We start from the raw sequence: 12,181 nt of genomic DNA on the forward strand, positions 1-12,181 counted from the left end.
AGGAGCCGCGTAAAGTCACTGGAACGGGAAAAGTACCGCGACCGTCCTGCCCGCCGCCATATTTGGTCCAGCGCGGCCGAAGCTGCGGCGGCGCGGTGTTGATTTCACGTGGAGTAACGCATGTTTTACGCATTGCGTGCGCTTTTGCAGCCCCGGATGAAGCATGCCGTTGTTCTCTGACTGATTCGGAAAGAAATAGTGGCACTTTTGATTTGCCTACACGCGCATTCACGCGTACTAACACGATAAAGAAATGCGAACTGCGCGGCAATTACGCGCTCGGCTGTCAGCATTTATCAAATGCGAAGCATTTCTTAGCGAACTTCTGCGAGTTTGAACGCAGTATCTATCTATCTATCTATCTATCTATCTATCTATCTATCTATCTATCTATCTATCTATCTATCTATCTATCTATCTATCCGCCCACGACTTCGTGCTCTCCTGGCCGTTTCGTTAATGGGATGTACACCAAATTTGGTATGGCATAACATGACTGAATGACGAATATAAAATATAGGTGATAACATGAAAAGAATGATATGCATGCCATGTACGACATGATTTGCATGCCACGCTCATGGTGCGCTCGCGGTCGTTTAATAAAATGCATATACACCATAATTGATATAACGAGATATTTCTGTATGAAGAACGTTAGTGAGAGGTGGTAACATGAAAATCATGCATCTACAGCATCACTTACTTGCCACGCTCATGGTGCGCTTGCGGCCGGTTCGGTAGCTTGATATACACCGAAATTGGTATAGCGCGAGGTGACTGTATGACGAAAATGAATGACTGGTGGTAACGTGAAAATCATGGCATGCATGACATGTACAGCATAGTCTACATTACACTGTCTTTGTGCGCTACCGGCCGTTTTGTTAACTGGGTGTATGCCAAATTTGGTATGGCATGACATGGGTGCGCGAAGAACATAAATTGCAGGTCATGTGTTGTATATACATTCTACATGCATGCATGACAAACATGCGATATATAGTGAACTAGATGCCATGACATGAATGACTTCATCTGCCTCAAAGATGAGCGAGGCGATATATGCAGCTCTCTGCTGGCTGCTTCGCATTAGATTGATTCCCACAATGCACAATGCACAAAAGGCACAATTATACAGTCACGTCAAGCGCTACCAATCTTGGTGCATATCAAGCCAGTCGGCCACGGGTGCACTATGAGCACGGCATGTAAATCATGCCTTACATGACATGCGTGCCATTATTTTCATGTTACCACCTGGTATTTATGTTCGTCATACAGTCACGTCACGCAATACCGATTTGGGTGCATATCAAGTCAGCGAACCGTCCGCGAGTGTATCATAGGGTTGGCATGTAAAGGATGGCTTACATGACATGCGTGCCATTAATTTTATGGTACACACTGTTATTTATGTTCGTCGTACAGTCACGCCACGCAATACCAATCTGTAGCAGTCAGTTTTCATGGCGCACTGATCGTTATATGAGAGCCCAAAGGTGTCAAGTTTATGAGAAACCTAATTAAGAGCTACCCGGCAATGTTATTGGGCATTAACCTTCTGCGGCAACGACGCGAAACAAGCTGGACTAGTGCAGCAGAGACGCAACCATTCCCCGAAACAACATTTGCGAATTCTCAATGAAACGCTTGTCTCACAAAGGCGGGTATCAGTCGTGGGAACAAATTTTTCGTGCCGTATTCTGTGCAGCCACACAGCCCGTCGCTTGGCATCCATTTTCCCCCTGGGAATAGCAAAGAGGCTTTGCCCGTTTCCCGCTGGTTGCTGCACCCAAAAACGCAGCACCCAGGCCTTCTTCGATGCCTCGACAGGCTTGCGATGAAGCGTCAAAATGATACGGGATGTCGTAATGTTCCTGGACGCTTTTCTGAGGCTATAAAAACAATCACCCTTCATAGCGCCGTGCGTCGGCGGCCGGGAGACACTAGCGAAGCGAGCGAGCTGGACCATTTCTGTGGCGAAGCCGCCGAAAGGGCGCGGCGGCGAAGAGAAAAGGAACGCGGTACTTTTCCCGTTACAGTGACTTTAGAGCCGCGGAACCGGTAGCGACATCTTGTGGCGTTTTGTCCAACTACAATTATTTTTTTTCTGCTTTCTCACTCGCGTTGCTGTTCTTGTCGAATACTGTGAGTTGCTAATTACCTCACTGGCAATGCTTTACATTTGTGGCTGATATTGTACAGGTAGCACCTGTATGCACCCATTAGTGTGATGCAACAGTCAAATCCTGTCCGAATTTTTCTTTACCAAGGTCTTTTGACCAAGGTTTTTGTTTAGCAATGTCTTAACTAGCATGATGCTAATTAGCGTATTGTTAATCAGCATGAACCTAATTACCATGGTCTTAGTTAGCAATGTATTATTGGCTAAGTCTTAATTACCTTACTCGCAATTTGCCTCGTCTTAATCACCGTGGTTTAATGAGCATGGCCTTAGCATGACATGGCTCAATTTAGCATGGTCTTTAATTACCGTGGTTCTAATTAGTCTTTTCTCACCACGACGTGGTGTAATTAGCGCGTTCTCAGCATGATTGGCTTAATTAGGTAGGCCTACCACCTATCCAATTAACTAATCAGCCGGGCGCGCCTGCTCGAACAGCGAGCAGATGATCATGAAGAGAGCGCGCGCCGGCCGAGAGGATCATGATCATGATACACGTGGCCTCGGTGATTAGCTCCGCCCGCGCGCTGTTGAAAGGCGTTTGGCTAGAGTTAATCTCGCTGGCCACGCTAGTAATAATTCTAAAGAACATTTAGTGCAGGCATTAAACACTTGAATATGAATTTACACAGCCCCTGTCTCTAAAAAATATCCTTAGTTAAATTTTCTGACACTTGTCTTGCATGGGTGGACTTCTGCTCTACTTCTGCACTTCTGCACTTCTGCACGTAACCAATGGAACGGGGCGCGCGATGAAGGCTGGATTTGACCTTCTCGTACTATTAGTTCGTTCGAAAGGGTGCGTCGCCAGAGCTCGGAGATATTCCGAATTTCGCCAAACTCGGGCCATCCTGCATAGCACCCCTGTTTGTACAGCTCAATGTTTCGTGACTAAGCCCTAAAATTGATCGCGCTCCGCTTCCAAAACTGCGCCGACTCGTTAAGTCGCTTGGCGAGACGTTCCTGCTCTCGCGTAAAATATTTCAACGCCACCCTGCCCAATAAGTTACGCTACTAACTCGGGATGGATGACCCTGACTACAATGGCTGTGGGTATATAAAAATACATTAAAGGGACCCTGCAACACTTTTTCATCAAGATCAAAAAACGCTGCCGATTACGTAGTTCAGGTTACTGAGAACACGTCAGACGAACATTATAGTGCAGCACGCTGCCTAGAATTTACGATTAATTCTCAAAATTAGCTAGAAATCGCTCCCTCTGCTCTCGACAAATGATGCCAAAAACCGAAATAATGGCGTCGTAAACCCAAAGTACATGGCCATTGACTCATTTGAACATCGTGCGCTGCATAGTTACCGCGGCTGCCGCGGGATGCCGCCACGTGACCGCGTGAGCGCCAGCGATCACACTCAATTTAAGCTCCGCGTTCGAAGAAAAGAGTCACACTTTTGCCGCGAGGGCAAAGCAATGAATGCGATAATTACAAATTGGATGGTCACGCGAAGAATGGCATGCAGCTCGACACTTAAATCGCGCTCCTCAAACACAAAGGTCGCAGGAAACGAATGCACGGGCACACACAGGACGAGCGCGAACTAACTGCCACAGTTGTTACTTCTTTTTGTTTGAGCAGCGCGCTCCTTTCGCAAACGTGGCCGGTGCAGCGAGCGAAGTGACATTCGTGCGCTCTGCAACTTCAAAGCAAACATTGCGGTGAACGCACAAGACGTGCAAACCACCCCCATCACGAGATAAGTATGCCCGCACGGGCGACCACGCCCTTTAGGGCAAAGTAAATGTTCAGGTAGATGGCGCGCGCGCATCGCAACGAGCGGGGCGACGACCAGCGCGCCCCTTTGCGCCATCTCGATGGTGCTAAACAGAACACGCTGAAGTGCCTCAGAGTTCTGCGTACCGCGAGCGGTAAATGGTGTATATCAATAGACGGTTTTAGTTTGGCGTTTTTACGCTCCGCTCAGCAGCTAAGCGGAGCGGGAACGCGAGTGCGCATGCACCTTCCGCTACGGTTGTAAGCGGGTTAGCGGAGCGAGGCCCACGCTCCGCTTACGGGCTGCCTAAGCGGAGCGCGGACGAAGCGCGCGCCCTCTCTCCTGTGTGCAGCGACATGGCTCATTTCATGGTGGCTGCCTCCGCCGACGGCACGCTCAGCGAGCGCTGCCGATTCCCCGTCACCTGCTCAGCGGAAGGCGCGAAAACGATTCCGAATCGATGACGATTTGTGCTTTTTGAAGGAGGTTGCATGTGCAGACCCCTTCGGCAATCCCGCCGCGTGGGAGGATGTGCTGCGGAACGTCGTGCTAGTGGTACAACGTGAGCTCACGATTCGCGCTATCAAAGAACGTGTGGACCTTCTCGTCGGCTACTTCAGGCAGCAGGATACAGTAAACCTGAGAAAGTGAATGCTCGCCTACTCTACTACTAAACGTTGTTGAAGTGCTGTAGATAAAACGGATAGTCGCAGCGTAACGTGCTTGATTGCTCCGTAGGTCTGGTACCGAAAAGCAGTACGGGGAGCGGGAGCAGCTGCTCCAAGACATATCTGACCTCATGAGGGAGGCCGACTATGTGCCGAGAACCGTGCCGCGGAAGGGAAACGGCGTGGAGCCACCGAAAAGGAATGGCGTGGGCGCACGGCGGACTGCTGGATTGTCGGCATCGACCAAGGCGCAAAAAGACAAGGCTATGCAGATTAGAGATTCTGCCATGTCGTCTATCCCCGTAGTCGTAGCCTCGGACGACGCACAGACAAATGGCGAGTAATCTGGAGTGTGCGCTAACAGTAAACCACAACCTCTGCTTGAACTGTGAAATACATTAAGTGTTTACCTTCCACACAGATTAGGTACTTAGCGATTCCCGAATCGGGATCGACGGCATGCAGTTTATTGGTAGTGCCGACAGAGTAGTCAGACTGGTTACTTGTTGGGAAATTTTCACTACAACTGTTACGGTATTCACTAAAAATATTCGCTATTCAGTATTCCATATTACATGAAAAGCTGGCCGCTCTGCCTGTTTATTATATGGCTGATCCTCAGGCGGCAAATATCCGAGACCCATTATTTAGTCGCATGTTATGGATGTGCGACGTATTTATTCGGCACACAGAAAGGTAGAAATGACGGGATGTAAACATAGTGTAATGCTCTATTTCAACTTCCCGAATTTTTTGCATAAAATTGTTTTCATTAGGCTCATTACCTGGCAAAACAAAAACTAGTTGGACAGTTATGGTGAAGAAACTTATTTTTTATTCATCCTAAATCTCTATTCAAACGTCCTTTCGCTCTACTAATGACATTCTCATCCAAGTGCCTCATTATTTTCTTGTGTGCAGATCAGCCGACAGCATCAGGCTTGCTGCTGTCTATATATGACGACAATCACAGCCAGTCACCAAATGACCGACCTGACACAACAGTAGGCGATAGCGGGACAACGAGCCCAGCTGAAGAGGTGCTGGTTGCTGCACCAAGTATGTGCGAAATATTTCATTCACTCATTCACACCATGTACAACAAGCAAAACATTTTATTCACTCATTCACAACGTATACAACATGGCACGTTAAACAAATCGCTATCTTTTATGTTGATAGAAGAAAAGCACACATCAGGAGCGAGTGCACCCTTATTACTGTGCTAATGTATATTCTTGAATACTACTACAGACAGAGATTCGTACATGAGTGTTTATGCATGTGGCTGGCGCACGAGTTACGCTGTGTAATCATTAAAAAAACAGGTGTGCAGACAAGGACACAAGAAGAGGTGTAGACACCACAAATGCCCTGTTTTTTTAAGTCTAGACACCACGAACGGCGTTTGTGGTGTCTAGACCTCTTCTTCTGTGCTTGTTTTCACGCCCTGTTTTTTTTTAAGATGAATACTTACCAACTAGCTCAGCTCTCTGTTATTTTAAACGTTATCATTGTTGTGATAACTTCTGCAAAACATCAATTAAAAAAAGATATACCCAATACTTTAGCTAATGTGCACATTGACTAACTGTTCTGTTAATCATTCGTGCCCTTGTAGCACAGGATGCATCGCAATGTCCACAGAATGCGCAAGATGACAGCGATGCAGACCGTGACGCTCAAACGCCCATTCATGTGCCGGAAAAGCGGCGAGGTAGTACACAGTCTGCTGTTCCAACAGGTAGTGCAAATCAAGCTTGCATGATTGGTCAAGTTATACCTGATGATGCATACCTCTCGTTGCATTGAGATAATACACACGTGCTACGTGTGATTTCTTCGCTTGTTTTTTAAATGCAAAGTGTGGAATTTGACATTCATTGTAGCCGAATGTAGCTTGTATTAGTCCGGTACATATAGTAGAAGACACGACACACGAAAAGAGAAAAGTAGGCGCGAAGTTTTAGCGCCTACCTTTCTCTTTTAATGGATGACCGACTCGCCCAACCTACAACACTAGCCGAGTGTGATAAGATGAAGCTGATGTTGCAATAACCTGCTGATCCCAGAGAAAATGAGTTGTGAGCTGCAGCAATTCAGAATTATGTGTTTTTCTATTGTATTTTAAAGGAATACGAGGAATCCAGGCCTACGATTTAAGCTCCTGCGAAAGAAAAGAGAGCAAGACTTCGTTCTTCGTCAAATAGAAACTGAGCTGCAGCTCAGACGGCTCGACCATGAAGAAAGGCGAATGGCACTCGAAGAGCGCAAAGTGTCGCTAGATGAAGAGCGACTGAGAATGGAGGCTGAGGGACAAATGCCACCATTGAAACCTTGAATCGAATGAACAACAGGCTCAAAGAATTAGAAAAGAAAATTTCGTGGCTGCACAAATACAAGCACTGTGTTGGAAGGAGTGGTTCAGTTCTTTGCTTTCAAATGTTCCTCCAGCTCTGAAGGTTCAACTCCAAAGTATTGAGAGACCTGCGAGCCATACATATAGGTGTGGCAGTTAGCAAGTATTGCGCCAGCTTTTTACATTCGTGACACATTCTCCAATTTCAGTTTCTGATTTTTACGAAAATCCAGGAAAGCAAACAAGCCTGCAAATGTTCCGAAATCCCATTCAACTGATTGCATGACAGAGCTCATTCTCTTGTTGAAAGCCCGCTGCTGCAAGGTCACGTTCCCACCATAAGGTTTCAGCAGTAGAGGTCTCAGGGGATAGGTAGGGTCACCATACAAACAAAAGCTGTGCCCTTTGACAAGCTTCTCAAGCTTGCGATAGGTGTTGCTCTTTCGGAGAATACCTGGAAATACAGGATCACATAGAAACATTTTGCCACATGATATATATCACTGTTTGTTTACTGAAATTCCTTCCACTTCCCAATAAATACACGCACACCTGACACAACTGCCCAGTGTGCACTTTTTGGATTAACTTTCTTTTCATGTGAGAAAAAAAACTGTTGTCTATTGAAGTAGCAAGGTGTCTTCACGTAACTACGCAGTCAAACCCATTGATACCGCCTCTCTTGAAAGCAACTTCATAAACCTTATCTCTGCCATGAGGTATAACTGAAGACATGTTGCAGAGTTGCACATAAAACTGGGCCACAGCATTTTATGTTGCACCACTTTCTCAAAATAACATTTCATATTATTATTTCAGGTTCTCTTTGCAAAACCTTTCAATTTTATTAATTTGCTGCTCTCTGCCGCAATCACAATTAGTTGTCCCAGATTGAGTCTACAGCACAGCATTACTGCAAATTGATAGCTTTTTTGTTGAAGCAGCACAGAGATTCCCTTGGATGGGTGGTGGTGGTAACAACTTTATTCAGAACTCCGGCAAATTCGTGGCCTGGGCCTAGGCCGCCCCCGAGGAGGACCGGAGACCCTGTCTCCTCGCCGCCTCACGGGCTTGCTGGATGGCCCACAGTTGATCTTGCAGGTTTGAGCTGCGCAGCGCGGCCGTCCACCGCGCCGCAGCTTCATCTGGGGAGACTGCATGTTCTTCGCCTATAACCGCGCATTCCCAGAGAATGTGCCTAAGAGATGCGTGAGTCCAGCCGCATAATTTGCAGTTATCGTCTGAATAGCGGTGTTGCATTTTTTTTTTCAGTTGCTCATGTAGGGCGCCGCATAATAAAAATACCTTGCCTACGTCATGCCGGCTACCCACATATGGACCGTTCAGCTGGCAAATTATTCCATTACCGCACATGATGGACTGGTATTTAAGGGCGTGAAAACGCTTGTGTCCTGAAAAGAACCGTTTTTGGTCCTTCGATGGACGGCAAAGGGCCCGCGCTGTCCTGTCGATGAAGCCCCAACAGTTATGGACTGGTGCCCCTATAGAATGCACAGCCTGCGAGTAAATGTAATGTAGCTGAGCATGAACTTTCTATTACAGACTTCAAACCTGGGAAAAGAGTTGGAGTTTAGTGATGTCCAGCCAGGTGTGGTTTTTTAAATCTCGCAGCAGATGGCCAAACGTGCTGTCAATGTGTGTGAGTACTGCATTAGTGGCTGATGAAATCACTGAATAATGCCTCCGAAGAGCGGCTCCAGTTCCCGCAGCCTATTAGTACAAGCCAGCCGGCGTAGCGTTGGGCATAGTCCCTCAACTCCAGAAACCTGCACGCCCTGCGGCGTTGTCACAACTTCCGGCACTTGCAGTGCACGGCACAGGCTTCGCACATCATCTCTTTCAAATCGAAAATATGTGCGGAATAGTACTCTGTCCATACTGTCGATGTTCAGGAGACGATGTCGTGACAGCAATTCCCGCCGACTGTATACGAAGATTTCGAGGCACAACAGGCCTTCGATTTCGGACTACGTCAAGAAACCCATCAAAAAGGGGTCCTCAAGCACACTAGTCACAGGCATCACTGGTTATGCAAACGCAGTTTCAATGGTAAAGAAGAACACGGCGCCACGGCACTCGCGTCAAAAGAGCAAACAAAACAAGGAAGGGTTGCAATGGATTATCAAGTCAGTGCTTGCTTCTCTGTAAAGAAAATATACACCGCCAACATATTTAAAGCGCACTTCTAAATACGTCGAGAACAAATAAATTCATACGTTCTCATTTCGGTTTGTAAATGCGACTAAATGTTTTTCTCTTTTTCTTTAGCGACGCTGAACTGTTATGTTGTTGCTGTCATCAGCCAGGACGGTTTGATGTAGCGCCACAAGATGGCGTTCTTATCGCTTTTATAATCATTGAAATAAACGTGCTGCTGGCCGCATACGTCAGTCAGCATTTGGACTGAGCCTCGTGTGTGTGCTGTCTCGGGAGAACATGACAACTGGCGACGAGAGATAAAATCTGCGAGTTGGGCGCGGCAGAAAGCACCCGCGCCTGGATTCAACAACAATGTCGTCCGTGGGCAGACTGGAAGCGTTCGACGCAAGCACAAGTGAGTGGCCGGAATATCACGAGCATGTTTTGTTTTACTTCGCTGCGAACGATGTGGCCGAGGATAAAAAGAAGGCGGTATTCCTGACAAGCTGCGGCGCAGCAACGTCCTCGTTGGTACGGAACCTACTCTCGCCTACAAAACCGACTGATGCGACACTTGCGGTTATCTTCGCGGCCCTCGGCGCACACTTCAAGCCCAAACTTTCCGAAGTGGTCGCAAGCTTCAAGTTTTTTTCGAGGAAAAAGCATGAAGCGAGGCCGTTAGTGACTACGTAGCTGCACTTAACAAGCTAGTAGATGACTGCAACTTTGGCGCAGTGCGTGAGCGAATGATGCTCTACCATATTGTCTGCGGAATTAACGACTCCGGAATGCAGACTCGCCTTTTGGAAAGTGCGGAATTGAACCTGGAAACGGCGAAAAATATGGTCATGGCGATAGAAACCGCAAGAAGAGACTCTTACATGCTAGGCGCCCAGTCCATTTCTACAGATATGGTACAGTCGGCAAGCTTTGTAGAGCGGCCAGCAAGAGAGATGACGGAGCTAAGGTGCGCCCGGTGCAGTGGCAAACACCAGACGACGCGCTGCCGACACCGATACACCACGTGCTTCAAGTGCGCTCAACAGGGCCACCTCGCAAGGGTTTGCAAGACAGCTGCGTCTAACGGAAGGAATGGGACGGGCTCCCGCTCCGTGCACAATATGAATGACCTTACCGAAACAGAGCCGGGACAAGGTGAGGAATACACCTTGTGGTCTCTTCGTGCTAACGGACCGGAACCCATGAAAATTGAAGCTCGTGTCAATAACGTGCCAATAGTGATGGAACTGGACACCGGGGCCAGTGTTTCGATAATAAGTGACGCGAAATTTAATGCCCTTTTCCCAGGGGAGCCGTTGGAACATACTGACGTGTGGCTCAAAAGCTGTTCTGGGGAGCTGTCGGCCGTATTGGGAAAAATGTCGGCCACAGTATAGGTCGGCGCGCAGGAGGCAACTTTGCCGTTATTAGTTGTGAGCGGAGCGTGCCCGACACTTTTCGGAAGAGACTGGATGGAAGCGTTCGGTATTACCATCTTGAAGCCGTTAGACGTGAGAACAATCAGCAACGTTGAAGGCCTGGTCGGACAATTCGGCGACGTTTTTTCAGACAACCTTGGTACGATGAAGGGAGTCCTGGCCAGCATAACGCTACAAGAAGGAGCAAGGCCAAAATTCTTCAAGGCGCGACCAGTGCCGTTCGCGCTTGTTGACAGGTATGTTGAAGAGTTGCAGCAGTTACAGCGCGAAGGCATCATACGCCCTGTAAAGACGTCCAAGTGTGCCGCGCCAGTAGTTCCAGTGGTGAAGCAAGATGGTAGACTACGTGTGTGTGGTGATTTCAAAGTCACTATCAACCCAGTCATGGTCACTGAGTGTTACCCGATTCCCATAATCGAAGAGCTGTTCGCCAAACTGTGTGGTGGTAAGAAGTTTACAAAACTTGATTTGAAGGACGCCTACCAGAAGATAAAGCTAGATGCGCAGTCGCAGGAGCTAGTTACTATCAACACAGTGAAAGGCTTGTTTCAATTCACAAGGCTTCCGTTCGGTGTCGTTCCGGCGCCCGCGTTGTTCCAGCGGGAAATGGACAATTTGCTGAGCGACCTTCCGCACGTCGTTGTCTACTTCCACGATATCCTGGTGACAAGAAACACTGACAACGACCACTGGAGGAATGTAAGCGAAGTTCTCAAGCGCCTATAAGATGCCGGCTTGCGCCTGAAGTAGCAAAGTGCAAATTTATGAGAGATCGCGTTGAGTACTTGGGACATGTCATCACCGCTGAAGGCTTGCATCCCAGCGTCAGGAACGTTGAAGCCATCCTTTCGGCACCAAGGCCACAAGACGTGAAAACTCTGCAGAGCTTTATGGGGTTGATCAACTTCTACCGGAAGTTCATCCCACGCTTGTCGGCGGTACTCAGTCCATTGAATGCTCTATTGGTACCAGGTACACCGTGGACCTGGGCGCCACTTCAAGAGGAGGCCTTCAGCGAAAGTAAGCAGCTCTTGGCATCTGCGAAGACATTGGCGCACTTTGACCCAAAGAAAACTACAGTGCTTGTCACAGATGCGTCGCCATATGGTCTCGGCGCGGTTCTAGCCCAGCGGGAAGCGTCGGGAGAAGAGCGGCCAATCGCCTTCGTGTCCAGAAGCTTGGCCACAGCTGAGCGAAACTACAGCCAGCTCGATAAGGAAGCCTTAGCAGTTATGTTCGTAGTAACACGTTTTAAGCAGTACCTTTGGGGACGGCGATTCGAGATAGCAACCGATCACAAGCCACTTTTGGGGCTTCTCGCAGCAAATAAGCAAATTCCAGAGTCCAGCTAACCTCGACTACTCCGCTGGGCACTCTTCCTGTCGGGCTATGATTACTTGTTAAAGTACAGACCTGGTGGTCACATTCCGCACGCCGATGCACTGAGCCGACTTCCGCTTCCAATAGCTGATATGCAAATCGAGAACCCGCCGGAGATTTTTATGCTCCAAGGGTGTTATCCCAGAGTGTTGTCAGCGCAAGCTATTGCTGCCGCTACGAGCAAAGACCCGCTGCTTTCACGTCTTCGCGAAGCGCTTTGGGTGGGTGGGGGAGTTCCCCTAGAAACTCCATG

This window comes from Rhipicephalus sanguineus, chromosome 6 (genome assembly GCF_013339695.2).
Source record: "Rhipicephalus sanguineus isolate Rsan-2018 chromosome 6, BIME_Rsan_1.4, whole genome shotgun sequence".
NCBI lineage: Eukaryota > Metazoa > Arthropoda > Arachnida > Ixodida > Ixodidae > Rhipicephalus > Rhipicephalus sanguineus.